General features: G+C 40.1%; 1 pseudogene; it reads right to left on the reverse strand.

Annotated features, from left to right (window-relative positions):
- Positions 1 to 8029: 8029 nt before the first annotated feature.
- On the reverse strand, positions 8030 to 23982 carry LOC118722374 (annotated as a pseudogene).
- Positions 23983 to 27372: the final 3390 nt, after the last annotated feature.

Raw genomic sequence — 27372 nt, forward strand, 5'->3', positions numbered from 1 at the left:
CCACTTTGACCAGAAGCATACTAAGATATCTTCATAGTTATTTAGAATGAATAGAATCAGACTGGCAAAATGCTTGATTTAACATTAATACCTGGGTCTAGGACCTGAGTCTTCTGGCAGGGGAGATGGTGAAGCTGGAGTGGAAGGAAGGCACCAGTTCTAAAGCATTTTACACCTTTCCTTTATTCTGAGGTAACATATGAGCATTGAGCTACCTCAGCAGCTTACATTCCCTTTGGTTGTCACTGTAGTTCTGAATGTGGTGTGAGCAGTACAGGAGGACTGCTCTAATATTTTGCCATCCGTAGGACAGCAGCTAATAAGGACTTCTAGAGCAATTCACCTCCTCAGGGATCAAGAATGGAAGAAAACTACTGAGCAGAACCAAGCCTCTGTTCTCCGCATGTGTGCTGGGTACACTAATGGGTGTGATATCATCACCTGATTTTAAGTGCTCTGTGGGAAAGCCCAGCCTTTTGAATTTGAGCTAGAATATAAGCAGGGTAATAATTATTTAAATATGAACTGCTTTGCTCTTCTTTAAAGTACCTGGAGGAGGAAAAAAAATCAGCAATTAGGACTAAGTATACCTAAAATGCTGTAGGAACAAGGCAGAGTTAAGACTTGCCCTAATAGAAAGGAAAAGAAAAGAAAAGACAGACAAAGACTTTCCCTAATACAAATAATCTCCCTTGGAATGGATATCCTAATTTAGTATTTCCCCTTCAATATCATCTAGGTTTATACATATTTATTAAGTATTTAGGAGCCAGCACTTTATGTCATTTACCTCATTTTTTTTTTATATCTTCAATAGACTTATTAGGGTATCTTATTATTCCTATTGTTCAAAAGGAGATTTAGGCTCAGAGAGAGTAGAATTTTGCTCAGGCTCTTGAGGCAGTGCCAGTGGCTGGGCATGGTGGGTTCTGGCCCTCATTCTTCTTACCCCTCAACCCTCATCTCCAACAGCCCTCCAAGCTACCCCAGTAACACACAACCTACAGCAAAAGCCTAGCTCCTGAGACTCTCCTATATCAAACCAAACACCTAATATGACATATGAAGCCAGAACTTTCTGACCTAGTGCTTAGGTGTGTTCCTGTCCCTGATCTTAGGAGGGTACCCTCCCAGCAGTAACACAACTGCTTTCTCTTAGGTTTCATTTTGACTGTTGTATTTCCTTCTAAATAAATCAGGGCGAAACCTCCAGTTAATGAATGCCTCAAAAGTTTTCTATCTCTTTAGTTGTACCACATAGCAGAAATCAGACAGGTGGGGAATTGAACCACTCCACCATCACCCAATTTGCCCTTACCCTTACCAAATCCCAGAGGCTTCACAAATTCTTTCAATCTGGGAAAATTAACTTCTTTGCTGCTCCTTTTTTGGCTGTCTCTTATCAGGATTAAATACTTACTGCTCTTTCTGTTTTCATTTGACTGATGTGAACTTGAACTCCTTTCCCTTCTGACAGATGGATTTCCTAGCTTAGCTCTGAATCAGAATGATACTCTATCTTACTTTTTGAGAATTTGTGGACTTCGTCATTGCAAATGAGTCAGTGTTTTGGAATTTGCATCTTCTTAAGTAACATGTTGCCTCATTTAAAAAATTACATATTGTAAGGAATGTGCTTTTTAAATATGTTTTTTATTCATTTGAGAGGGGAAGGGAGAGGGATAAAGAGATAGAAACATCCATGGGCTGCCTCTGGCATCCCTCCCACTTGGGATCAAGCCCAAAATCCAGGCTTGTGCCCCAATGGGGAACTGAACTGATGACCCCGTAGTTCATAGGCTAACATTTAACCACTGACCCACACCAGCCGGGCATTTTTAAAATCAGAATTTTTCAAAGAGAATTCTAGTCCAATTTTTCATTTATTTAAAAAATCTTATTTATGCTGAAACCGGTTTGGCTCAGTGGTAGAGCGTCGGTCTGCGGACTGAAAGGTCCCAGGTTCGATTCTGGTCAGGGGCATGTACATTGGATGCGGGCACATCCCTGATAGGGGGTGTGTAAGAGGCAGCTGGTCGATGTTTCTCTCTCATCGATGTTTCTAGCTCTCTATCTCTCTCCCTTCCTCTCTGTGGAAAATCAATAAAATATATTTTTAAAAATCTGATTTATTTACAATCAAACCCAAAATTCAATTGATTAGCATTTACATTACCAGCATTTTCAAAAGATTAGTATGTGTTCTGTAGAGATTGACCTCAGGGCAGCTGCACAGTTCTCTGTAAGAGGTTCCTCTTTTTTTGGAGGCAATGAGTCAGATTTGTATTAACTCAGAAATGAATTTAAGGAGAAATAAAAACAACTTTGTCATCTAATGAGTAATTGTTTCATCTTGATTTAATTGATAAAGCAGCAACTCTAAAAATAAAACTTACTGTAGATTTTTATGTTTTATTTTAAAAACCATACTCTTGCCCAGCCAGTATGGCTCAGTGGTTGAGCACTGACCGTGCACCAGGAAGTCACCAGTTGAATTCCCAGCCAGGGAACATACCCAGGTTGTGGGCTTGATACCCAATAGAGAGCATGCAGGAGCCAGCAGATTGATGTGTCTATCTTTCTTTTCCTTCCTCTCTCTGAAATCAATAAAATATATATTAAAGAAAAACACCACATACTCTTAACTTTGCCTTTTTGCATATCTAAATAATATATAATTTTAAAAAATGACTTCAAGTGTTAGTATTTGAAGGGATTGCTTGGTTTGTGGGTGGTATGCTAATTTTTTGGGTCCACATATAAGCTGAAATATAAATTTCAAGAAAGTTTAAATATCTCTAATTCAATTTTTTCCATAAAATCAGGCCAGTTCTTTATTTCCCCACCACACACATTGACGATGATTGCCTAATAAACCTATCAGACACCAACTAAAAATGAACAACTTTACAGATCTTTTCTTCCTCAACCTACAATTACCATGGCATTTTGTACATTTTAATGGCATTTATTAAATGTTGCCTTTTGTTGAAGTTATTCTCCTAAAGTTTAGCTATTCTTAAGTGACTTCTTGGGTAAGAATCTACAACAGTTTCTAGTTGTTCAGTGAATTATAGGCTCCTGCCTCGGCTGGCATGCAAAACCATCTATGATCTGGCCCTAGCCTGCCCTTTCCAGCTTTATCTTTATGGTTTTTTTCCACTGAAACTTGGCTCTTCCTCCTTCTGAGAAGAGGTCCTGGGGTTTCCCATTTTTTGTGTGTGTGTTAGTCTCACAAACTAAGTGCCTCATTCCAAAGCTGTGTGTGATCTTCCCAGCTGAGCACGTCTCTACTTGTTTCTTATCTTTGCAGCATGTGGTTTATACTACACTGTGTACTTATGTCACTACTGCCCACTTTGACCTAAATAGATGATTTTCAACATTTTTCATCTCGTGGCACATGTAAACTAATTATTAAAATTCTACGGCACACCAAAAATATATATATTTGCCGATCGAACAACAACAAAAAAAGGTATGATTTTGATTCATTCACACCTCACAGTGAATGGCTATTGTTATTTTTTAATTTGACAATCTAAGGGAAAAGAAGTTATTGTACATAAAAATAATATTCTTTCTACCTAACTTGACACTATTTGTAAATAAAAGAGAGAGAGAGAGAGAGAGAGAGAGAGAGAGAGAGAGAGAGAGAGAGAGAGAGAGAGAGAGAGAGAGAGAGGGGAGAGAGAAAGGAAACAGAGGACAATGAAGGAAAAACAGATAGAAAACTTGTATTGAAAGTCTAAAGAAAAATAGTGAACTAAAGGTATTTAGCTAAGAAAAGAAAGAGCAGAAGAGTAGATTTTTTTTATTTCCAACTTCTTGAAGGAGTTTCATTAGCGGTCTGATTTATTTACTGAATCAGGGAGCAATATCTGCAGTCACTCAAAGTAATAAAGACCCTGGAGAGCAAAAATAAAGTCAAATTCACTTCTCTCTGAATTCATCCCTCTTCTACTATGCCTTTCGGAAATAAGATATTGAAATGCCATCCAGCCTATGTTGGGAGAATGGCTATTTTGTCTTCCAAACGAAAGAAACATCAATGAGAAGAGAGAATCGTTGATCAGCTGCCTCATGCACACCTCCTACTGGGGATCAAGCCTGCAACCTGGGCATGTGCCCTTACAGGGAATTGAACCATGACCTCCTGGTTCATAGGTCAATACTTAACCATTGAGCCACGCCAGCTGGGCTCAAATATTCTTTTTTTTAATAAATATATTTTTATTGATTTCAGAGAGGAAGGGAGGGGGAGAGATAGAAACATCAATGAGAGAGAATCATTGATTGGCTGCCTTCTGCACACCCCCTACTGGGGATCGAGCCCACAACCCAGGCATGTGTCCTGACTGGAATCGAATAGTGACTACCTGGTTCATATATAAAGGAATAACAAGTGCCCCAATGAAAGTGACTTGCTTAAAGGTATTGGATACATTTAGTAGCTAAACTCAGGTATCCTGACCCTCTGTAATAACAGCAATAAAAATTCTCAGGTGCTTAACTCTAAACAACTATCTCTCTTTAATGCTCACTGTTAGTGTTTTTCCTTCTCTCCACCATAAACCAGCTGCTGTCATTCCCAAGGTCCTTGTTCTAGGAGGAGCCTGGGAAAGCATTTGTCTTCTGCACAGCCTTATCTCATAGCACACACATTCCCACCCACTACTCGGTTCTGTCATCATGTGCAGAGGGATTTGTGTTTACTACCCAAGCTCACTCAGATAAGATATTGTGTAAGAATCAAAATATGTTATTACATCTATAGATGAAAAGGGGCTTCTAGGCATGTAACTTCACAGGGTGATCTGATCATAAACTGACTGGGTAGGTCATGGTGAGTAGTCACACCCCAGTAATAGAACTTTAGTAAAAGGTTATCTTTGCCTAGAGCAAGCCCTGTCCATTGTCTCTGTACATCTAGATGAACAGGCCTTTGTAATAAGCCAAACCATGCTCAAAAGAGCACGTAATCTTGTTGACTATCCTGTAATTTAATCCCCTCTTTGCTTTCATGTAATCTTCCTTATGGTCTCCCAAATCCAAGTACATAAAAGAAGCTGCACACAGCCGTTACAGTCAATATTTACCTCAGTCTGCTTCCAGGTATATCCTCTGTTTGCCTCAAATAGATTTTTATAAAAGATTCTCTGCAGCTTTGGACATTCTCAGGTCGACACCTGAAAATATTCACTAATGAAATGACTGCTCAAACCCCCACATATTTGTTTAAAATATATTTTATTGACTTTTTACAGAAAGGAAGGGAGAGGAATAGAAAGCTAGAAACATCGATGAGAGAGTAACATCGACCAGCTGACTCCTGCACACTCCCTGCCGGGGTTGTGTCCACAACCAATGTACATGCCCTTGACCTGAATCGAACCTGGGACCTTTCAGTCTGCAGACCAATGCTCTATCCACTGAGCCAAACCGGTGTCTGCAACCCCCACATATTTAACACTGGTCTTCTCCACCCCCCACACACACCCCAATAGCATCTACAACCTGTTCAGTCATCTCTACCTGATTTTTAGATATAGTAAACACTTGCTAAAATAATGTGAGTACGATTGTGAACAAAAAGGGGTTCTGTGGTAAATCTGACAACGCTCAGTGGCCGACAGTAACCTCACAGGGTGATCTGACCACAAATTCCTAACTGGGCTGGTCAGGGAGGGTAGTCATGCCTCAGGCCTATAATTTAGAAAGTTTTTCTTTGCCTTAAGCAAGCTCTGTCTATTGTTCTTGTGCATCTAAATGAACACCCCTTTAAAAAGCCAGAGTAATCTTCTTTTTCAGATGTTTGGGAGGTAACCACTGTCAAAAAGCTCATAATTTGTTAACTATCCTGTAATTCAATCATCCAGATTCCCCCACCTGGCTTTCTCCCACTTTCATGTAAACTTTTTATTACATTCCCTCCAAATGTATAAAAGAAACTGCAAAATTCATTCCTTAGAGCATTTTACATCCTGTTTCCTGGCAATTATCTTCAGTTTTTGCTCAAATAAACCATGATGCCCACAAATATAAGCTGTAGACATAGTTCTGCCTGCAGGAAGGCAATGGTGTATGGAACAATGCTCTCTCTTTCTACACACACACACACACACACACACACACACACATAATATGTACATATTAAAGGCCTGACACATGAAATTTGTGCAAGGGGCTCAGCCCTCGCAACCCTGGCTGCCTTGTGGCCCTGCCCACTGCTTGTTCCGGAAAGTGGTTCCGGAAAGTCATTCTATTGATAGAAGGTCATTCCACCGTCTGGTCTAATTAGCATATTAGCTCTTTATTATATAGGATATATATTTCAGAGAGAAAGGGAGAGGGAGAGAGAGGTGGAAACATCAGTGATGAGAGAAAATCATTGATCGGCTGCCTCCTGCTTCTTACTGGAGATCAAGCCTGAAACCCAGGTATATGCCCTGACCTGGAATCAAACTGTGACCTCCTGGTTCATAGACTGATGCTCAACCGCTGAGCCACACCAGCTGGGCAGAAACAATGCTGTTAACCAAATGAGCTACCTTCCTTATCTCCTGAACTAGTAACTACCTGGCTTAATTACCTCCCATGACTCCTTTAGAGGCCAACTAGCAGTGGATAAGGCAAACCAGGTCTAACCTATTCCCAGGGGTCAGGAAATAATATTTAAGATGAAGTTGGAAGAAAATAAAGGGAAAGAAGGAATAGTTTGTAAGAAGGTCCATCTGGAAGACAATGTTATGTCAGCTTGTAAACCTCCAATCCCTGTGAGACTGGAGGGTCAAGAGGGCCGATGGTGAGGTTGGATTGGGATGTGGATTCTGTCACTACCTTCTTTCCACTGATTGTGAACATTCTTCAAGCCATTCTTCTGTTAAAAAGTTAAGATAATCAAGTGTTTATTTACTTAATAAGTCCCTTATTAACCGTGAGCACTTCCCTGTATAATCTGCTGGGCTCTTCCTCTTAAAATCATGACGTTAACTTAAGGAGCTCTTCGTCAAGCTTTCCCAAATCACAGCTGCAGACATTCATATTTGCCTGAACTCGAAGGGTATGTGTATATCTTTCAGCCTCACAAGAGTAGGAAAATACAGAGGAAACAGGAATGTCCCTCATACTCCTGCAGGGAGTCCATGAGCCACCGCAGGATTCCAAAGGAATTTCGAGAGGAATTCCTGGTGACGTAGAACAGGTTTTTTTTTTATCCTATTTCATTTGATGTGGCAAATTATAAGCACATTTAAGCCCCAAGGAGATCTGAGCAGACTGAAACTGGCCCGACCAGTTTTCAAAGGCTAAATTTTACCTCCACTTCAGTAAGCTGGGGCATAAGCATATGGAGGCACTGCCATCAATGGAAGTATTGGGGAAAATCGAAGTCTTCGGAAACAACTCGCAGTCAATAATGAGGAAATTGGGTTGCCCTGTGGAAAGTGAGCTTGTGCCTGCAGCTTCAAAGCAAAACAAAACTGTTCAAACATCTGGCCTCAGACATAATCATACAAGTCTTTTAGAGCCATATTGGCCTACATCCAGCTGGAGAAATTGGGCCTGTAATTAGAAAATGCTTCCATTTAATAATGGCCCCTTCTAAGGAAATGCTGAAGGAAAAAAGAGAAAGCTTTCATCAGAAGCATGAGACGCTTCATTATTTCAAAATCTAACCAAACCTATTTTCAGTCAGAGTTGTTTACTGCAACATGTGCTTACTATGAATGTCTTTGGACTGCAAACTAATCCCTACCGTGTTTAACAAAGAAAGGCTACTGTTAACTCTGATGACTATGCTAACAGCATTTGAAGGAAGGAAGATGGTATAACTACATTTTATCCGATCTTCTTATTTTATTAGGAAAATATTCTCCACGTGTTATCAGCACCTTATATAAAAATGTTTTTACATGGTCATATACAGGAGCAAGAAGAGTTTTGAGATCTAACATGCTAAATATACAATAAATTTTAAGAATAAGATGTAACTATTCTATGACCAAATTTTCATGACTCTGAAATAACTATCTCTTAATTCTAAGTGATTTATTTTATGAGGAAATAACTGCAAACTTTCCATTAAGGAACATAAAACATTTAGCAATACCATATGAATTAAAAGGCACAGGATACACTAGCTTTTTTATGGCTATGTTCTATCTATATCCCAAAAGCTTGAAATATTTTACCATAAAAGTCACATTATACAATTTGGCTATTGTAATAAAAAATGGAAAATAAAATGCCATTTTATCCCACAGAGACAAATATACCATACACAAATGAATATACTGATTCTTATTACACTTAGCTCTGAGCCTCCTGTCTATAAGCATAAAGAAATATACACACTGCTCTGGCCAAGTAGCTCTGTTGGTTAGACCATCATCCCAGTATACCAAGGTTGCAGGTTCAATCCTCAGTCAGAACATGTACAAGAATCAAGCAATGAATGCATAAATAAGTGGAACAACAAATCAATGTCTCTCTCTCTCTCTCAATAAATTAAAATTAAAAGAAAGAAATGTACACATTATGTAATTCTTACCACATGATCAAAAGAAGCATACTATTTCTTTAAGTGATTTTCCCTAAAACTAAATTATAAAAGGAAGTGGAATAAACATTAATCTTCTATTTTATGTATGCTGGGAAATTTACATGCATGATACGACTTAATCTTTTTGGTGAGTTTTATATTAGTTCACTCTCCAATGTAGATTAAAATCCAGGACTACTTAGTTCCTAGGTTTATGCTTTTCCCATATTCCCAGCAGCTTAGCAATACCATATGAGAACTTTAAATCCTATACTGCATAAAGCTAGATCTGTTAAAGAACAAAATTCAACAGAGTGAATGTGAAGATCTAATTGTTCTTATTCAATGATTCAGGACCTGGAAGCATCCCATCTAGTAACTAGAAGGTACCCTGATGAATACTACAAAATGGAAGGTATCCCTGGGCAGAAAGAGAGTGAGAATAAGAAGCTAAAAGAGTGGATTCTTTTAGGGAATGACATCTTCTCTTAGGGAGAAAGAGGGGGGTCTCTCAGGCTGATTACCTCACCAGGAATGATTGGTTTAAAATTTCACTCCGGAACTGCAGTTTGGTTAGTTACCAAGTTTTGGTTTGGTGACAGTGGCTTACCAAAAGTGACTCCATTGTTGACATAAGAACATCAAACCTGTAGAATTTTTCTTAAAATACATTATTTATTTATTTCAGAGAGGAAGGGAGAAGGGGAGAGAGATAGAAACATTAATAATGCGAAAGAATCATTGATTGGTTGCCTCCTGCATGCCCCACACTGAGGATTGAGCCCACAACTTGGGCATGTGCCCTGACAGGGAATCTAACTGTGACCTCCTGATTCATAGGTTGATGCTCAATTACTAAGACATACCGGTGGGCTGTAGACATTTTTTTGTGAGTTTATTCGAGTTTGAGCAAAACAGGAGACATGCCTAGAAGCAAGAAGATCTCAACAGACTGAGAAAAATGCTTCCCAGAATGACAGTTTGTAGTTTTTTTAATGCATTTGGAATTAAGGAGGGAGCATGGAAAGATTACATGAGAGAAAGCAAGGCAGAGAAATTTCTAGGATTTGATTATAAGATAGTTAACAAGATTTTGTGCTCTCTTGAGGGTGGTTATGCTTCTGAGAAATTTGAAAAAGGAGTATTTCAAAGGCATATTCATCTAGGTGCACAGCAACAGTGGACAGGGCTTGCTTAAGGCAGAGATAATATTTTACTAGGGAAGTTATAGGCCTGAGATGTGACCACCCACCATGATTTGCCCAGTTATGAATTTCTGATCAGATCACCCTGTGAGGTTACTTTATTCATTGATTTATTACACAGCCCGTTTGACCATTTATTTCTTTCTTAGACCCTTTCTTCCTTCCTTTCTCCTTCCTTTCTCCTTCTCCTCCTCCTCCTCCTCCTCCTCCTCCTCCTCCTCCTCCTCCTCCTCCTCCTCCTCCTCCTCCTCCTCCTCCTCCTTCTTCTTCTTCTCCCACATCATAAGAACTTTACCAGAACCTCAGAGCCATTCTTTGTATAGTCATTTCCTCTATCTAACCTCTATAGACATTGAGGACATACATATAAAAATGGTTTAGTTAATTTCTGTCCTGGGTAAGATACAGTAATCACGATTCATCTGTTTCACCCACTAAACACAACTATAAAATCTAGACGGGATGCATGAAATAGCTATATTAGGACTCTGAAAAGTAAATAGTAGCAGATGGATTGGAGAAGATCAGAACTTTAAGTATCACTAAGTTGGTGGTGACTTTCCAATTTTGAATCTTCCAATATCTTCAAGCCTAAACTGAAGGTAGCCCCAAACCCAAAAGAATGGTCAAAATTTATAGCCTGAACTCAACCGGTTCAATGACCTGCTGAAATAAAAATATCAACATCTTCAATGATACCCAGAGCCCTATAATATTTAGTTCTCAGGAACACAATAAAAAATTACTTAGCATTGAAAGAACCAGGAAGAAGACAAGAGCAGATATTAAGATCTCTGATACAGTAGGCTTCATGGAGAACCCCTTTGAATTTCTCTTGGCTTCTAAGCCACAACCTTTCCTCGTTATTCTCCTGCTCCAAAAGCCCCTCTTTACCTCCTGGGTGGTCTCTTCTTATTTTTATGTTATAAGTTTAATTGTGTGGAGGCAGATGCTGAGACAGAGTTTAGAGTTCAAGATGTTCTTTATGGTTGGTACCCATAAAGAGAAGGAGAAGAAAGCAGGAATGGGCAGAGAAGTTGAACTGCAGTGCAGGGCCCACAGCGCTATGATCTACCCAATGGAGTGCCTGGAACAAATGGTACCGTTCCGAGTTGTCCTGCAACTGGACAACTTTTGTACCCCAGACTTGTTCAGGCACTGGGTTTGGGCTGCCTGGGAAAGGCGGGGCCCTAGGTGAGGGGACTCTTTCAGCTGAGGAAGCTCCCGACAAGCCAATAACTGGAGCCTGCAAGCTGACTGGCCTCCCTGCAGCGAGGCCTCCAGCCTTTCCTCAAAGGGGAATCTGAGAAACATCTTCGTTTGTCTACCAAGCTCTGGATCTCAGACCTCTTCACCTCTTCCTTACTTCCTCCTATGCCCTAGGTGACCTTATCTTGTGCTAATAACTCTAGCCTGGGCCTGCATTTCTTCACTCTCCTGAACTCTACATCCTAATATCCAATAGCCTACTTCACATTTGGTCCTGAATGGGTAATATGCATCTAAAAACTAACACTGAAAACTTAAAATGAAACTCTCTCTCTCTCTCTCTCTCTCTCTCTCTCTCTCTCTCTCTCTCTCTCTATATATATATATATATATATATATATATATATATGTTTTTAATTTCAGAGAGGAAGTGTGTGTGTGTGTGTGTGTGTGTGTGTGTGTGTGTGAGAGAGAGAGAGAGAGAGAGAGAGAGAGAGAGAGAGAGAGAGAGAGAGAAAACATCAATGATGAGAAAGAATCATTGCCTCCTGCATGGCCCCCTCTGGGGATTGAGCCTGCAACCTGGGCATGTGCCCTGACCAATAATCCAACTGTGACCTCCTAGTTCATAGTTCAACACTGAGCCACACCAACCAGTGGGGCTAATGTTGAACTCTTAATTCCCTTCTTTTTCCTTGTATTCTATTCTACATTCAGTAAATAACTTGGGTAAAACACTTGAGTTCTTTCTCTCATCCTGTATATCTGGTTCATCATCAAACTCTGTTTCCTCTTCCTTTAAAATGTTCAGAATCTGAACACTCACCACTTCCATTATTGCTTCTTTATTCCCAGCACCATCATCTTCTGCCAGAATTATTGCACATGTATTTATGTCATAGGGTTAGGCCACCCTTTATTCCTCTACTTTAGACTTTTCTATCACAAATTTTTTTTAAATATATATTTTATTGATTTTTTACAGAGAGGAAGGGAGAGGGATAAAGAGATAGAAACATCAATAAGAGAGAAACATCAATCAGCTACCTCCTGTACATCCCCCACTGGGGACATGCCTGCAATCAAGGTACATGCCTTTGATCGGAATCAAACCCGGGACCCTTCAGTCCACAGGCCTATACACTAAGGTTCTATACAATAAGCCAAACCTGTCAGGGCTATCATAAATTTTTTAATCATTTCATTATATTATAGAGATACAGTCTCATTGGCATTTCTGTTTCAATGTTCTTGAGCCTATAAATGAAGTTGGGAGAACTGACAGGTGTTAGAATGTTTAATCTTTCTGCTAAAAAATATGCTATTTTTTTTCCATATTCTTAAAACCTTTTATCTTTCAGTAGATTTACTGTTTCTTTTATTTATGGTACATATTTCTTTTGTAAACTCATCCTGAGGTATTTTTGTATTTTGGATGCCATTGTAAAACAGCATCATTCTTATCGTATTTTCCAGTCTGCTGTTGCTGGTATATTTGTTAAACGAGTGGAAGCAATAATGAGTGGGTGTAAACTACAGGGATAGCCTGTAGTTTATCCCTCTGGTGATCTTGGAAACTCAAGCTTACGAAAACACTGATGAACTTCAGTAAAATCTTCTAAATATGCAACCCTGGAAGTAAAATACAGTTATTTTAATTGCAGATTCAAAGTCAAGGTTCCAGGTTTGTTAAAACTTGACAAAGGGCACATTTAAGATTTGTGCATTTTTCACCGCATGTAATTTTACCACACCATCCCCCCAAAAAACAACAACATAAACAGATACTGAACTCTAGTTTAATAATAGGCATGTTGAAGTGTTTAGAGGTGAAGTGTACTGATGTCTACAACTTATACTGAAATGCATTAAAAATAAGATGTATTAATGGATAGATGTATGAGTAGATAGGTAAAGTTCTATCTAATAAAACAAATATAGCAAAATGTTAATTATAGACTATAGGTGATAAATACAGGAGAAGCTACTAAATTTTATCAATTTTAGTATATTTGAAAAATTTGATAAAATGTTGGAGTTGGGGGGGAGGGTTCTGTTAACTATTTTCAATACATAGTCCGTTAAAGTATCCTGGGCTTCAATAGCTCATCAATATCTCAGTGGATTTTTTAAATATATATGTTATTGATTTTTTACAGGGAGGAAGGGAGAGAGATAGAGAGTTAGAAACATCGATGAGAGAGAATCATCTATCAGATGCCTCCTGCACGCCCACAACCAAGGAACATGCCCTTGACTGGAATCAAACCTGGGACCTTTCAGTCCTCAGGCTTACGCTCTACCCACTGAGCCAAACCAGTTTCAGCTCTCTCAGTGGATTTTTACCCCCAACAAAGAGAGGCTCTGCTATTGGTGACCTGCTGTTGGCTCACTCGTGGTGAACTAAGAACCTCTTTGATTTTCTGCTCTGTATTTCTATTCTAAAACCCTTATAATTAACATTGTTGGGAGCATAATGTCATAGTACCCAGTGTAATCTAGTGCCACCAAACAGCCCCAGACACGGCCTTCAGCCTTCAGGGTGGGTTGGCTCATTATCCAAGTACAAGGATGAAAGCTTACCCTCGTTTCATTCACAGGATTAAATTAAAGGACAGTGGCTTTAAATTGTAGAATGATTCACAAGCCGAATTTGTTCAATCTGTTTTTCATTTGCTTGCCACCCAGATTTGAAATATTACTCCTGGTCTCTTCATTGCTTTTTATATTAACGACATATAAAGATACATTGAACTAAACTGGGGGATGGCTCCGGGTTCTGAACTCTCTGATCTTTCTAAGTGTAGCTTTTTCCTGATGGATCACAGTTCCCAGGAATCAAGAGTACAGGTAAGTTCTCACAACTGCTTTCCTTGGGTATTATAATCCTTTTCATTCATGGTAACCATAGTTCTGAACATCCTATTCTTGTTTGCTGTTTCACAAGTCTGTGCTTCTTAAAAATAATGGTGAAATTAGTTTATGCATCTTCATTCCAGAGATATGTGTGTCTAACAAGATAGCCCTGAGAGAAAGTGTAACGCCGGGAGCAAGAGCTATGGGAACAGCTGTGGGGTCAGCTGGAAGATGCTTGACACACATCAGAAAGCAGCCCAGAGATAAGGAGCCATGTGTCAGACTGTTGGACCTCAAAGGGAGGGTGGGGATAAAAGGGAAAGATCAACCAAAGGACTTATGTGCACACATGTGAGCCTAACCAGTGGTCAAGGACAATAGGGGAGTGGGGACATGAGTGGAGGTGGGAGTGGGAGATTAGAATGGGGGGTTGAAGACAAATATGAGATACCTTAATCAATGAAGAAATTAATAAAATAAATAAATAAATAAATAGAAAAATGAAAGAAAGCAGTGCAGTGGATACCTTTAGCTAAAAGTCTTTGAACAACTCACCAGTCATCCCCTGAGAGAAAGAACCAGCAACTCGGCATCGGTGAGACCGAGGACCTACACCACTGTGGCACCAGCCAAGCCCAGTGATTAGGGCTAGGACAACAGAGAAAGGCAGACACTCTCACACTAGTGTCCAAGCCTCGGTCTGATGAATAGTTGTGGAAGAGAAGGTGCTTTAAACTAAATGAGGGATTAAAGTTTTTATTTTGAACAAATTAAACCCTTTAAGTCATGAAGAGAAGACTGTGATACTGCCTCACAATTTTAAGAAAATCTTTCAGATCTGCCCCCAGAAAAAATCTCATACTTGTGGAAGGGGGTGCCATTCATTTGAAAGACAATAAGAAAAATAAAGCTTCTTAATTATTATTATTTTTTAAATATATTTTATTGATTTTTTACAGAGAGGAAGAGAGAGGGATAGAGTTAGAAACATCAATGAGAGAGAGACATCGATCAGCTATCTCTTGCACACCCCCTACTGGAGATGTGCCTGCAACCAAGGTACACGCCCTTGGACTGGAATCGAACCTGGGACCTTTCAGTCCGCAGGTTGATGCTCTATCCACTGAGCCAAACCTGTTTCGGCTACTTAATTATTTCACCTAACAAAACCCAGCTAGTTCATAAAGATGATATATAAAGAACAAACAAAATACTGTACATGTATCCCTAGGAATTTAGAGCTGAAGTGGATTTTACTGCTGTTTCCAATGATTCTCTGTCTCTCTAAGGTGAGAGGATTAGACTTCAGACTTCCCCATTCACTAACATCAGGCTTAACCATGTTTCTTGTTTCAGCCAGTAAAATGTGAATGGGAGTGATGCACAATTTTAAGCAGAGGCTTTAAGAGTCTCCACCATCATTCTTTGCCCGCTGCCTCAAGAACAGCTGACCCCAGATGGAGGCTGCTCTGTCCCCAGACCCCAAAGTGAAGAGCACAGCAAGCTGATCCACAGCTAACCTGTAGCCAACATGAAATATGATGAGTGAGAAATAAACATTTTTCTTGTTGTAAGCCACTGAGATTTGGGGGTTGTTTGTTACTGCAGCATAATTAATCTAAGCTGGCTAATACAATATTTGCTAAAACCAAAATACAAGCTTATAAAAAGTTTAAAAAAAAACAATGTAAAAATATCATTAAATTGCTTGTGGTAGGTAAAATAAGTGACACTGACAATAAATGGTATGAATTTAGAGAAGGAAAAGATAGCATAATGATGAAATGATCAGAGTTGTTCTTAATACCAAAAATTGAAAACAATTTAATAGAATACAATATAATGCTATAAGGGCATTAAAAATTATATTATAGAGGAATCTTTAAGAACAGAGAAAGAGGCCCATATTGTACTGTTTAATGTTTTAAAGTATCTTAAAAATCAAAGTATACAATATGATCTTTTTTAAAAATTTAAAAAGTGTATGTTTTCTCCCCCCTCCTCCCCTTTCATTAGGCAAAAAAGAAAAATCACCCTAAAATATTGTCTTATTTGTTCCATAGTTGGCTTATGGTTGATGCTCAAAATCATGTCTTATTTGTTCCATAGTTGGCTTATGGTTGATGCTCAAAAAGTATTAACATTAAATCTCATGGTGAGCTGAAACTGGATTGGCCCAGTGGATAGAGTATTTATCTTCAAGCATTAGGAGTGTGATATGTTTAAAATTTCTTTTTTTTTTTATATGATGTAAAGAAGGAAATATACTCTTAAAAATTCAAACAAAGCAGGAGGGATATACAAATGAAAGGAATAGGAAATGTCTAATCTCTGGTAATAGCAATGGAAATGAAAAGGGATATACAAGAAGCTATGTAGAAGAAGAATTAATAGAACTTACATCCCCAGCTTTGAAACTCTCAGCGGCTGCAGCATTCATTCATCTTGGAGCAATTTTAGGTCCACATACTGTTTGGATATTTAGATCAGTTACTTTCTCATGCTTCCCAAAGGCAACCTCCATTCTCTTATTCCCATTAATGCTCACCTTACTGTTCTTTCCCCTCTCATTTTTCCTAAGTCACCCTTTCTAATTCTCCCTCTATTGTAAATAAACTCCTGCACACCCTTGACCTTATCTTAACATCTGTTGCTCACTTTCTAGAAAGCATTGTGTCTTTTACATAGTAGATGCTCAATAGATATGTGTTGAATGAATAATGTTCTCACAGTGGTATTCACCTGGGATACCCTCTTCATTGCTCCTCATCCTCCAACCTGTTGCTTCTCCTCTTGAGCTCCTATTTTAAGTGCCACCACCCACTCGGTTGGCCAAACCAGAAGTCTGAGTGTCCTAGAGTCACCAACCACTCGCCAAGTCTCATCAATTCTGTTTCATTCATGTCTCTCACGTCAGTTTTCTTACCATCGCCTTTTCTGCCACTGTCCTTAGTTCAGGCACTCATCATTTCTTCCTGTATTGTTGCATTAGGCCTGCCTACAATTCCTCTTTCATTCCATTCTCATTCTCTGGCCAACCTCCAGGCTTATCTTTTTAAAATACAATTCTGATTACATCACTACACAATTTTAAATCCTTTGAGGGCTTCCCAGAGAATTCAGGTTGAAAACAAAACAAAACAAAACAAAATTTTTCTTGGTGAGTAGACAAAAATTTTCACCATTAGGTCTGCACCTTCCTCCTTCTGCCAAACTATGACACACCACACATATTGAAACTATCTGTAGTTCTTGGAACACATCCTGCTCTTTCTTACTTCTGAGCTCCCTCTGCCTGGAATGCTCTTTCTCCCAATTTTATTCTCTTTTTCTCCTGATTAAATTCTACTCCCACTTTCTAAATTAAAAAGTGTATGTTTTCTCTCCCCCTTCATTAGGCAAAAAACAAACAAACAGAAAACCCCCAAAATGTTAACAATGTTTATCTTTAGCATCAGGAGTGCTTCCCCCAAAATTAAGCTTGGGCATTACCTCCTCTGTGAGATCCTTCTTATTAGAATTTTCTGTACTTCCTTTGTTCTCCCCAAACACCTCCAGCCTGTTTTGATTACAGTTCTTTACAATACTAGGGTCATTTAATTATTCCATGTCTTCCTTCCTGCAATATAAGCTCCTTGAAGTCACCAATCATGTCTTATTTGTTCCATAGTTGGCTTATGGTTGATGCTCAAAAAGTATTAACATTAAATCTCATGGTGAGCTGAAACTGGATTGGCCCAGTGGATAGAGTGTTAGCCTGCGGACTGAAAGGTCCTGGGTTCGATTCCGGTCAAGGGCATGTACCTTGGTTGCGGGCACATCCCCAGTAGGGGGTGTGCAAGAGGCAGCTGATTGATGATTCTTTCTCATCGATATTTCTAACTCTCTATTCCTCTCTTCCTCTATGTAAAAAATCAATAAAATATTTTTAAAAGAAAATGTATTTAAAAAAAATAAATGTCATGGTGATTAATAAAGTGTGAAGACTACACACAACAGAGGGGTCTAAGTTGACCAAAGTGTGTGTATGTATATATATATATATATATATATATATATATATATATATATATATTATTGATTTCAGAGAGGAAGGGAAAGGGAGAGAAAGAGATAGAAACATCAATGATGAGAGAGAATCATTGATCAGCTACCTCCTGCATGGCCCCTTCTGGGAATTGAGTCTGTAACCCGGGCATATGCCCTTGACCGCAGTAGAACCTACAGTCTGCAGGCTGACACTCTACCGTGTTTCCCCAAAAATAAGACATCCTCCAAAAATAAGACCTAGCGCATGGAAAGATAAGACATCCCCTGAAAATAAGACCTATCGCAACTTTGGGAGAAAAAATTAATATAAGACACTGTCTTATTTTCGGGAAAACAGAGTATCCACTAAGCCAAACCAGCTAGGGCCAAGTTGACCAAAGTTTTGATCCTGGGTGGTTAGGAGAACTGAAGCTCTGAGAACAGATATAGGAAAGTTCGGAGGCAGAGTTAGTTCAAGGAGAAGGCTGATGCTTTTGCTTCATCCATGATGAATGTGAACTGACTATATCCAAAGGGGAAAGATATAACCACACAGACCCATGGCAAACACACCTCTTGGGAGACATGGGGCATAGCTGTCTCCTCACTGGCGTGGCAGCATCCTGGACAGTGTGAGGCTCCCAAGTCTTCTCTTAGTGTTGTATAAAAAAGGAATAGGGTTAAAATACGTACCTATCTATTTATATTTTCAAAAAGAAACACTGCAAAGCTAAGCCAGAACTAATAAAAATGCAGTTGGAAATAATTCCTCCCAGAGTATACTTTTTTAATACAGTTTTAGATTTGGTATCTTATTATCAATTTGCATATCCAAAATATAAATCAAAAATAAAAAAGTAACCCCTAAAATTAATTTTGAAAATTGAGCTTTGGCCAGGTAGCTCAGTTGGTTAGAGCATAGTCCCAATATACCAAAGTTGCAGGTTCGATCTCTGGTCAGGACACACAAGAATCAAGCAATGAATGCATAATTAAGTGGAACAATAAATCAATGTTTCTCTCTCTCTCTCTCTCTCTCTCTCTCTCAAATCAATAAAATGAATATTTTATAGTTTTTAACTCTACTTCAAGTTGGAGTTATAACTATCCAGAGAAAATAATTGCTGCAAGTTTAATCATAAACCATGCATTAAATAGTTTCGTTGTTAACAGTAATATTAGTATTATTTTGAAACTATTTTTATATGTTTTTTATTGATTTCAAAGAGAAAGAGAGAAGGAGAGAGAGATTGAGCCCACAGACCGGGCATGTGCCCTGACTGGGAATCAAACCATGACCTCCTGGTTCATAGGTCGGCACTCAACCACTGAGCCATGCTGGCTGGGCTGAAACTATTTTTATATTGTAGAATAAAGCAAATAACTTTTTTGTGAGGAATCAAGATTTTCCACAGTAGTACATATACCCTATAATGTTGAAACTGGAGATATGAGTATGAGCCGGTGATTTATTTTTTTAATTTCCAGAAATACATACTTTCTCGCTCTGACCACTGAAAAAGGCCTCGTTGTAATAACAGCACAGACTGTGGCCTTTAAATGCCATTTCCCATTCCAGAAGCCAAGGCTCCTGGGAGGAATGAGTGATTCCAGACATAAGACCTGATTATCACATAGAAGTTTAATTTTCAGGCATGTCTTAGGCCAGGAGGTCCTGGGAGACACACTTAGTTTAACCAGAATTGTACCATTAGAATGCACACTTACTATTTTGGGAAGTGAAGTAAAACTACCAGATAAAGTGGATGTTCATATTTGCATGTTCTATCTGTGGACAGATCTTGGGAAACCAAACTATAAGCATAGGTAGCATGGTGAGTACCAAATCCATGTGGACAGCATTAGCTGGTTAATCCCTGTGGTTGATGTTATCAAACCATGGTTAGCCGAGGCCAACTCCACACATGAGACTCAACATGCACCTCCTACATGGAGTGGTTTCTTTTGCCCTTCTCACTCGGGATTGCAGAATCAGAGGCCCTTCGCCTCTGTTCACTCTTGTTTGCCTTCCCTTCGCTATGCTTTTCTTCAGGCCACTCCCCTCCCTATAGGCAGCTTCTTTCTTTAGATATGACAAGACAATCAAATCTAAGCGGCAAAAGACACCTGTCCCTTCAGACATCTTGTGCCACTTAACTATCAACATCAATTGCCCACATTTCACACAAAGATTCAGATTTCTGACTTCCCTTTAGAAAAAAAGAAAAAAGAAAAGAAAATAGGAAAAAGGACTAATTAGCTGGACTGATGGAAGCAGTTTACAGTCCTCAGTTGATCATGGTCTCTGCCCAGCCTGGGTCCCTCGGTTCTATTGCTAAAGGTACTGTGTTTGCAAGACCAGTTTTAAGGTACCTCTAAAGGACCAATCCCTGTTCCGAGCCAGTGGTTAACCCTCAGAAGGCAATCCTTCTTCCTAGTATCCAGGTTCAAGACCAGAGTAGGATATGTCCCTGTTGGCCTTCTGTCTGCATTTGTACCATCTACAAATGAGCTGGTAAAAGCCAGGAGCTGGAATGCATTTGCTGAAGCAAAAGACACTGAAGCCCGAGCCTTGGGGAAAACCTACAGCCGGAAAATGAGAGGAGGAGTAGAAGCCCCTTCAAAATGAGTTCCTATTTGCTCTTTTCGTTCTTTTAATTTTTTCCCCCTCTTAACAAAATTTCCCGCCCACAGAGTTGAGAATCAGTGCTCTTTCTGGAGCGAAGTCTCTGCATTCTGAAGCCCTGAAGCAAATCATCTTCTAACCTGAAGTTTCCTGTCTCGATTCTCCAGCTGAAATTTTGCACACACTTGACTAGTCACACCCTGACATTACATAGGCATGTGCTCAATGATCCCCCCGTGTGTACGCTGTGCACGGGCTAAGACCCAAATTATTTTTGGTCCCCATTACAGATGTTAGCCTATGTTCCATTTTTAACTCTGACGTAGGCACAGGCACTGGTTGCCCAGGAGACATGAATCCTGGCAAACCAAGGAGAAGAGTGCCCTGAGGGAGGGCAAATTTTTGTTTCTCTGTGGCCCTGCTCACCCACAGCCTCCAGCCTGAGACCCACGGAACACACCCCACCACAGAGACCCACGGAACACACCCCACCACAGAGACCCACAGTACACACACCACCACAGAGACCCACGGAACACACCCCACCACAGAGACCCACGGTACACACACCACCACAGGGGCATGTGGGCACAGCTGACCCGCACTGGGTGGCAGCAGCCAGGACCGTGGAGGTTCCCTGATCTCCCCTCCTCTTGCTGCCCTGCTCCAGCTCTCTGTTCTACGTGCTCAAAAGAGCCATGTCTGGCTTCTCTGACTGCTCAAATCTCACTAAACACTCTCAGCACCAAAAGCCAACCTTTTTCACATGGCTTCCCTTTGCACTTGTCCGTGTAGTTTACTTACAATATATGTTTGATTCATGTCTGTTTCTCTCACTGTGAGGACAAGGGTCCATGTCTGCTTCTTTTGTTTGCAGCATCTAATATACTGTATTTTTTGGACCATAAGACACACTTTTTTCCCCCCAGAAGTGGGGGGAAAAAGTCCCTGCATCTTATGGTCCAAATATAGCCTACACATATACTTTAAAAAAAAAGTTATTTTACTTGCCCGGCTCTGTGTGGTCTCTGTGTGCTTGCCCGGCTCTAAAATGGTTCTAAATGCTGCTGTTTACTTTACAGGGTTGATTACATGTGTTTATGACTGTGATGTTGGGTTTTAATGCACATAAAATATTTTAGGACACTATTTGTTTCAGAATCTTTTTTTCTTCATTTCCCTTCTCTAAAAACTGGTGCGTCTTATGGTCCGGAGCGTCTTATGGTCCGAAAAATACAGTACTTCCTACCCAGAGCGGGCACTCAACAACAACTGTGTAAGTGAATATATCCTAGACTAGGGGTGTCGAACTCAATCAGAGAAGGGGCCAAAATCTAAAATCCAGCCTAAATCGCGGGCCGAATGGTATACTGAACAGTCATAAACTGTCATTGTGATGGAAACGCAGCGGAGTGCAGTGATGACAGCGCGGTGCGGGCCACATTGCAAGGCCTGGCGGGACGGATTTGACCCGCGGGCCTTGTGTTTGACACATGCGTCCTAGACCATGGGCAGTGGGAAGGACCTTAAGTAGCATTTGGTCAACTTTCCTGATTTGATGAGTGATGTGAAGTTATTCTTCAAAATCACACAAATCTTCATAAGGGCCAAATTAAGTGTGGGTGAAGACCATAGGCTCTGAAGTCAGGATGCCTGGGTTCATATCCGGGCTCTGTCACTTACTTAATGGCTCTGCACCTCAGTTTCCTCATCTGGAAAATGGGAGTATTTATATCAGCCCAGCCGAAACCAGTTTGGCTTAGTGGATAGAGCACTGGCCTGCAGACTGAAAGGTCCCAGGTTCGATTCCAGTCAAGGGCATGTACCTTGGTTGCAGGCACATCCCAGTAGGGGATGTGCAAGAGGCAGCTGATCGATGACTCTCTCTCATTGATGTTTCTAACTCTCTATCCCTCTCTCTTCCTCTCTGTAAAAAAATCAATAAAATATATTTTAAAAACAATTATATCAGCCCATAGAGTTATTATAGCACTTGGTAAATAGTGAGCTATATATTTGTAAAATAAAAAAAAAATAGAATTTTCTGTTATGATGGAAAGATTCTACACTATCCAATATAGCAGCCCACTAGACACATGTGGCTGCCGAGCATTTGAAATGTGGCTACTGTGACTGAGGACATTAATTTTTATTTTATTAGAATTTGAATTTAGTAAAAGGCGAAAGATTTATACGATCTGAAGAGAAACCAGAGTATTATTTAGACCACTCTGATGGGCAGTCAAGAGCAGGGGTCCTACCGAGCTAGTGTGGCTAAGTGGTTGAGCATTAACCTATGAACTAAGAGGTTCCTGGTTCAATTCTTGGTCAGGGAACATGCCCAGATCTCCAGAAGGGGATGTGCAGGAGGCAGCCAATCGATATATCTCTCTCATTGATGTTTCTATCTCTCTATCCCTCTTCCTTCCTCTCTCTCTAAAAAGAAATCAATTTAAAAAAATACCACACGTATATATAAAAAAGAGCAGGGGTCCTTACAGCAGATACGTCATCACGGCTGATAGAATCAGCTACGCTTTAAGCCCAGGGAGATCCTTTGGAGCTTGAGTAGCACAGTCTCCAGGAAGCCAAGAAACTCCCCACATTCTTTTTTTTTTTTTTTTTTTTAGACTTAAATCATCACTTTATTTTTCTTGTATAAAATCATGTGGTGGCCACGGCTGGAGCCTGGGTCCTCTGCACAGAAACTCTGGTGTGGGTCTTTACAAGATGGTCAGTGAATTCCTGGCAGGGAGACTTGGTGAACGCAGTCTCTTTCCAGAGATCCGGGGTGAGTTAGCTGTAGGTCTCAGAGATGGCATCAAAGGTGGTCTCGGCAAAGTTGCCCAGGGTGGCAATGCAGCTCCTGGCTGAGGTGTAGCAGTCACCAATACCGGTCATCATCAGCAACTTCTTAGGCACAGGGGCCGAGACAATGCCCGTACCACTGGGGGCAGGGATGAGGCGCACCAGCACAGAGCCACAGTGGCCAGTCACAGTGCAAGGAACCGTGTGGGGCTTGCCCATCATGGGCACAATAGAGAGCTTGGCCAGGATGATGGCTCACGGGTGGCAGTGGCTACTTCCTTTGAGCCCTTAGCACCCAGACCAACATGCCCATTGTGGTTCCCAATGGCGACAAATGCCTTGAACCGGGTCCTCTGGCCAGCACGGGTCTGCTTTTGCACAGGTGTGACCTTTAACACCTCATCCTTGAGGGATGCCCCCAAGAAAAAGTCAATGATCTCAGATTCCTTGATGGGCAGGAAGAACAGGTAGATTTCCTCTAGGGATTTGATCTTCATGTCCTTGACCAGGCGGCCCAGCTTGGTGATGGTGACAGGGCTCCACTCCTTGTCCTCGGCCTTGCCTCCACGAGCTCCAAGGCCTCAGCCCCTGCCCTGACCCCGGCCCCGGATGCCCCTGCCAAATCCTCCATGGAAACCGCCACGACATTCTATTCCGGGGCCCCCGGGGCCTCTGGGCCTTCCCGCAGCACCAGCGTCATCCGTGTTTCATTGGAAAAGAACCCCACATCCTTATTTGGCTCTGGCCTCTCAGGCCTGGCACCTGACATCAAGGTAGCAAGCATTGCTATTCCATCAGGTAGCTGGGCAGGTTGGCATATCCCATTAGAACTGTGGTTGAATAAACCAATTAAGAGCATCTTTTTTTCTTTCTTTCTTTTTCTTTTAAGGCCATACTCAGAGACTCTAAAAACAACCATCTACAGATTGGGGGGGGGGGGGGGGGGGGGGAACATTCAAAGCTCTAACATGAATATTTTTTCTATGAGTTTTAAAACACATATTCTTCAAGAACATTTAAAAATGTTACTTTTGAAGAACTCTTTCTCCATATGTGGAGCTATCTAACTGCCATTAAAAAAAAAAAAATTCAATCCAAGAAAAAGGCAAGACCTTAACTGGTTGGATTCCAAATTAAGCTACAGCTTGAGCTAAAAATAGCTTGCCAGCGTTAAGAATCTGTTCTCTGAATTTCAATGGCTTGTCTCTCTCCCAGAGGACAACATTTGCTGTGGCAGGAGAGGACTCTGGGAAAGCACACTTCATGTTTTGTCTGGACTCATTTCTACTTTGTGCTCAGAGTAAAAGTAACCAACCATAGCTTTAGGTTCTACACATATGCGTTGTTAAGCGGAATGAGCATAAATATCTATAGTTTTTCTTAGCACAAGGTGTGTGTGTGTGTGTGTGTGTGTGTGTGTGATTCAGCTTTGTGTAGATAATCCTAAAGGTATGCATAAGGGCCAGAAGGTATGTTCTGAAATAGATTTTACCTTATTTTGTTTTTCAACCTTGTTAACATTTACTCTATTTTCTCCTAATTGTCACTAAATGATTCTTCTATGCCTTTTTTTTTTTTTTTTAATTTCAAAAGCAATTTCTATTTTTTTAAAACTCTGGAATAGCTTTCCATGTGGTAGTAAAGACCAGAAGAGCCCAGCTGATGTGGCTCAGTGGCTGAGCGTCTACCCGAGAACCAGGAGATCACTGGCTCAATTCTGATCAGGGCACATGCCCAGATTGCGGGCTCCATCCCCAGTGTCGGGTGTGCAGGGGGCAGCCTATCAGTGATTCTCTCTCATCATTAATGTTTATTTTTTTATTTTTTTTATTAAGGTATTATATGTGTACATATCTTACTATTGTCATCATTGATGTTTCTAACTCTCTCTCTCTCCCTCTTCCATCCTCTCTGGAAATCAATAAAATATATGTTTTAAAAAAAGATCAGAAGCAGAAAATAAGTTGCAGGCTCATTATGTGGTAAAAATGGTATTTCGAGATGGATTGCATTTCATATACTGAAAACTTGTTTAATACCACAGAAAGTAGGAGTATATGCACAGCAGGTGAGGACGTAGCAAGAAGGTGGCTATCTGCAAGCCAGAGAGAGTGGCCGCACCAGAAACTAACCCTGCCAGCACCTTGATCTTGGACTCCCACCCTCCAGAACTGTGAAAAATGCCTTTTCTGTTGTTCATGGCATCCAGTCCGTGGCATTCTGTTGAGGCAGGCCTAGCAAAATGATACACAGAGCTTGGCATTTGATTTAGATCATGTCTTGGTTCTTAGTAAAGAAGAGACTTTCAAATGGTCACATTTTTAAATGATGAAACTGTTCCTACCCCTTCAGGTTTTGCTTTTCTATTTAAAGAAGTGAGGTTGATTCCATTGCTGGGTTTTTATTTAGTACAACCGCCTGGTATTAAATATTCATTCATATTTACAATGTGCTAACTTCTATACAAATATTCAAAAGTCATTCTTATAGCACACAGTGAGTTCAGGTAAAATGGCTTACTAATAGCAATAAAATTAACATAGCGGTTAACGCTGAGTGCTTACACGATAGCAGACACTATTCTAAATGCTCTTATATTTAATTCACACGACAATCTCGTCAGGTAGTTGCTATCATTGTCCCCATTTCACAGATGAGGAAACCAAGGACAAGCAGGTTGAGCAGGTTGCCCCAGGTTTTAAAGCTAGAAAATTTAGAACTAAGAGTGATACAAATGGAATTGGCCTAGTTTTCCTAGACATCTGCCCTTATTATTAACATCATAGGAAGTGTTGCTATTTGACAATGTGTTAAGGACAATTGCTCACTTTAGATGCAACTCAAAGTTTAAATAGAATATAAGTTCTGTAATGAAACGTAGTGCTCCATGTGGTGTTGAGAGGCAACAGCAAAATATGAGTATTTGGCTTCAAACTGAATTCAAGATTCCTTTGCCTCTCTCCACCCCAGTATCACTGAAGAGAAAACATTTTACATTCTTTCTTTTTTTAAAATATATTTTATTGATTTTTTTACAGAAAGGAAGGGAGAGAGATAGACAATTAGAAACAGCGATGAGAGAGAAACATCGATCAGCTGCTTCTTGCACACCCTCCACCAGGGATGTGCCCACAACCAAGGTACATGCCCTTGACCAGAATCGAACCTGGGACCTTTCAGTCAGCAGGCCGACGTTCTATCCACTGAGCCAAACTGGTTAGGGCAACATGTTACATTCTAATTTGCAAATATCAGACCAAAACATCCCTCACAAAATTCTAATGTTTAAACCAAAAATGGAAGTTTCTGGGCCCATAAAGCTAAGGACTACTCTTCTGATCCCTGAGAGCCACACTATAAAGCTATTTTATAGTGTGCCGCGAGATGTTGCCTGGTGTGCCGTAGGTGCAGACAAGACAAGAATTTTATAATTTTTCACTATTTTGTTTACTTAATATTTCATAATAAAGTAATTATAAAATACTTTCTTTGTGTTTATTTGATTCCTATTCAAGAGAATTACTTTATATATAGTCAATATAGGCACAGAGTTAAATTTTTTAACATTTTCTAATGGTGGTGTGCCTCGTGATTTTTTTCATGAAACAAGTGTGCCTTTGCCCAAAAAAGGTTGAAAAACACTAGTCTATTGATCTCTCTCTAACTCAACACTGTCTTTATTATCTTTATTGCAAAGGTGTGAATGGTACTTCTGTGCCAAGACCTTGTCAAGTTACATTCTAGATTGAATTTTCTAAGTCTAGTGAACAAACTTGGAAAATCAAAGAACAAAATCCTCCTCCCTCTTCCTTGTTGATTAGTGTCTTAGGTGGTAAATAAATTATAATGTGACACACATAGAAGATTCTCAATAAACAGTCCTGAGCTGTAGAAAAAATATTCTTGGCGCCATTCCCAGAATTAACAACATCAAAAAAATTAATTTTGTATTAGAATGGTACAGATGGATGTCGTAGAATAGGGAACATAAGGAAGCTTAAGGGAAATGGAGGAAAATTCTGTGAACAATTATTTTTTAAAAGTTTTTATTGATTTCTGAGAAAAGGAGAGGGAGAGAGAGATAGAAACACCAATGA

Source organism: Pipistrellus kuhlii, unplaced genomic scaffold (assembly GCF_014108245.1).
Source record: "Pipistrellus kuhlii isolate mPipKuh1 unplaced genomic scaffold, mPipKuh1.p scaffold_m20_p_2, whole genome shotgun sequence".
Lineage (NCBI taxonomy): Eukaryota > Metazoa > Chordata > Mammalia > Chiroptera > Vespertilionidae > Pipistrellus > Pipistrellus kuhlii.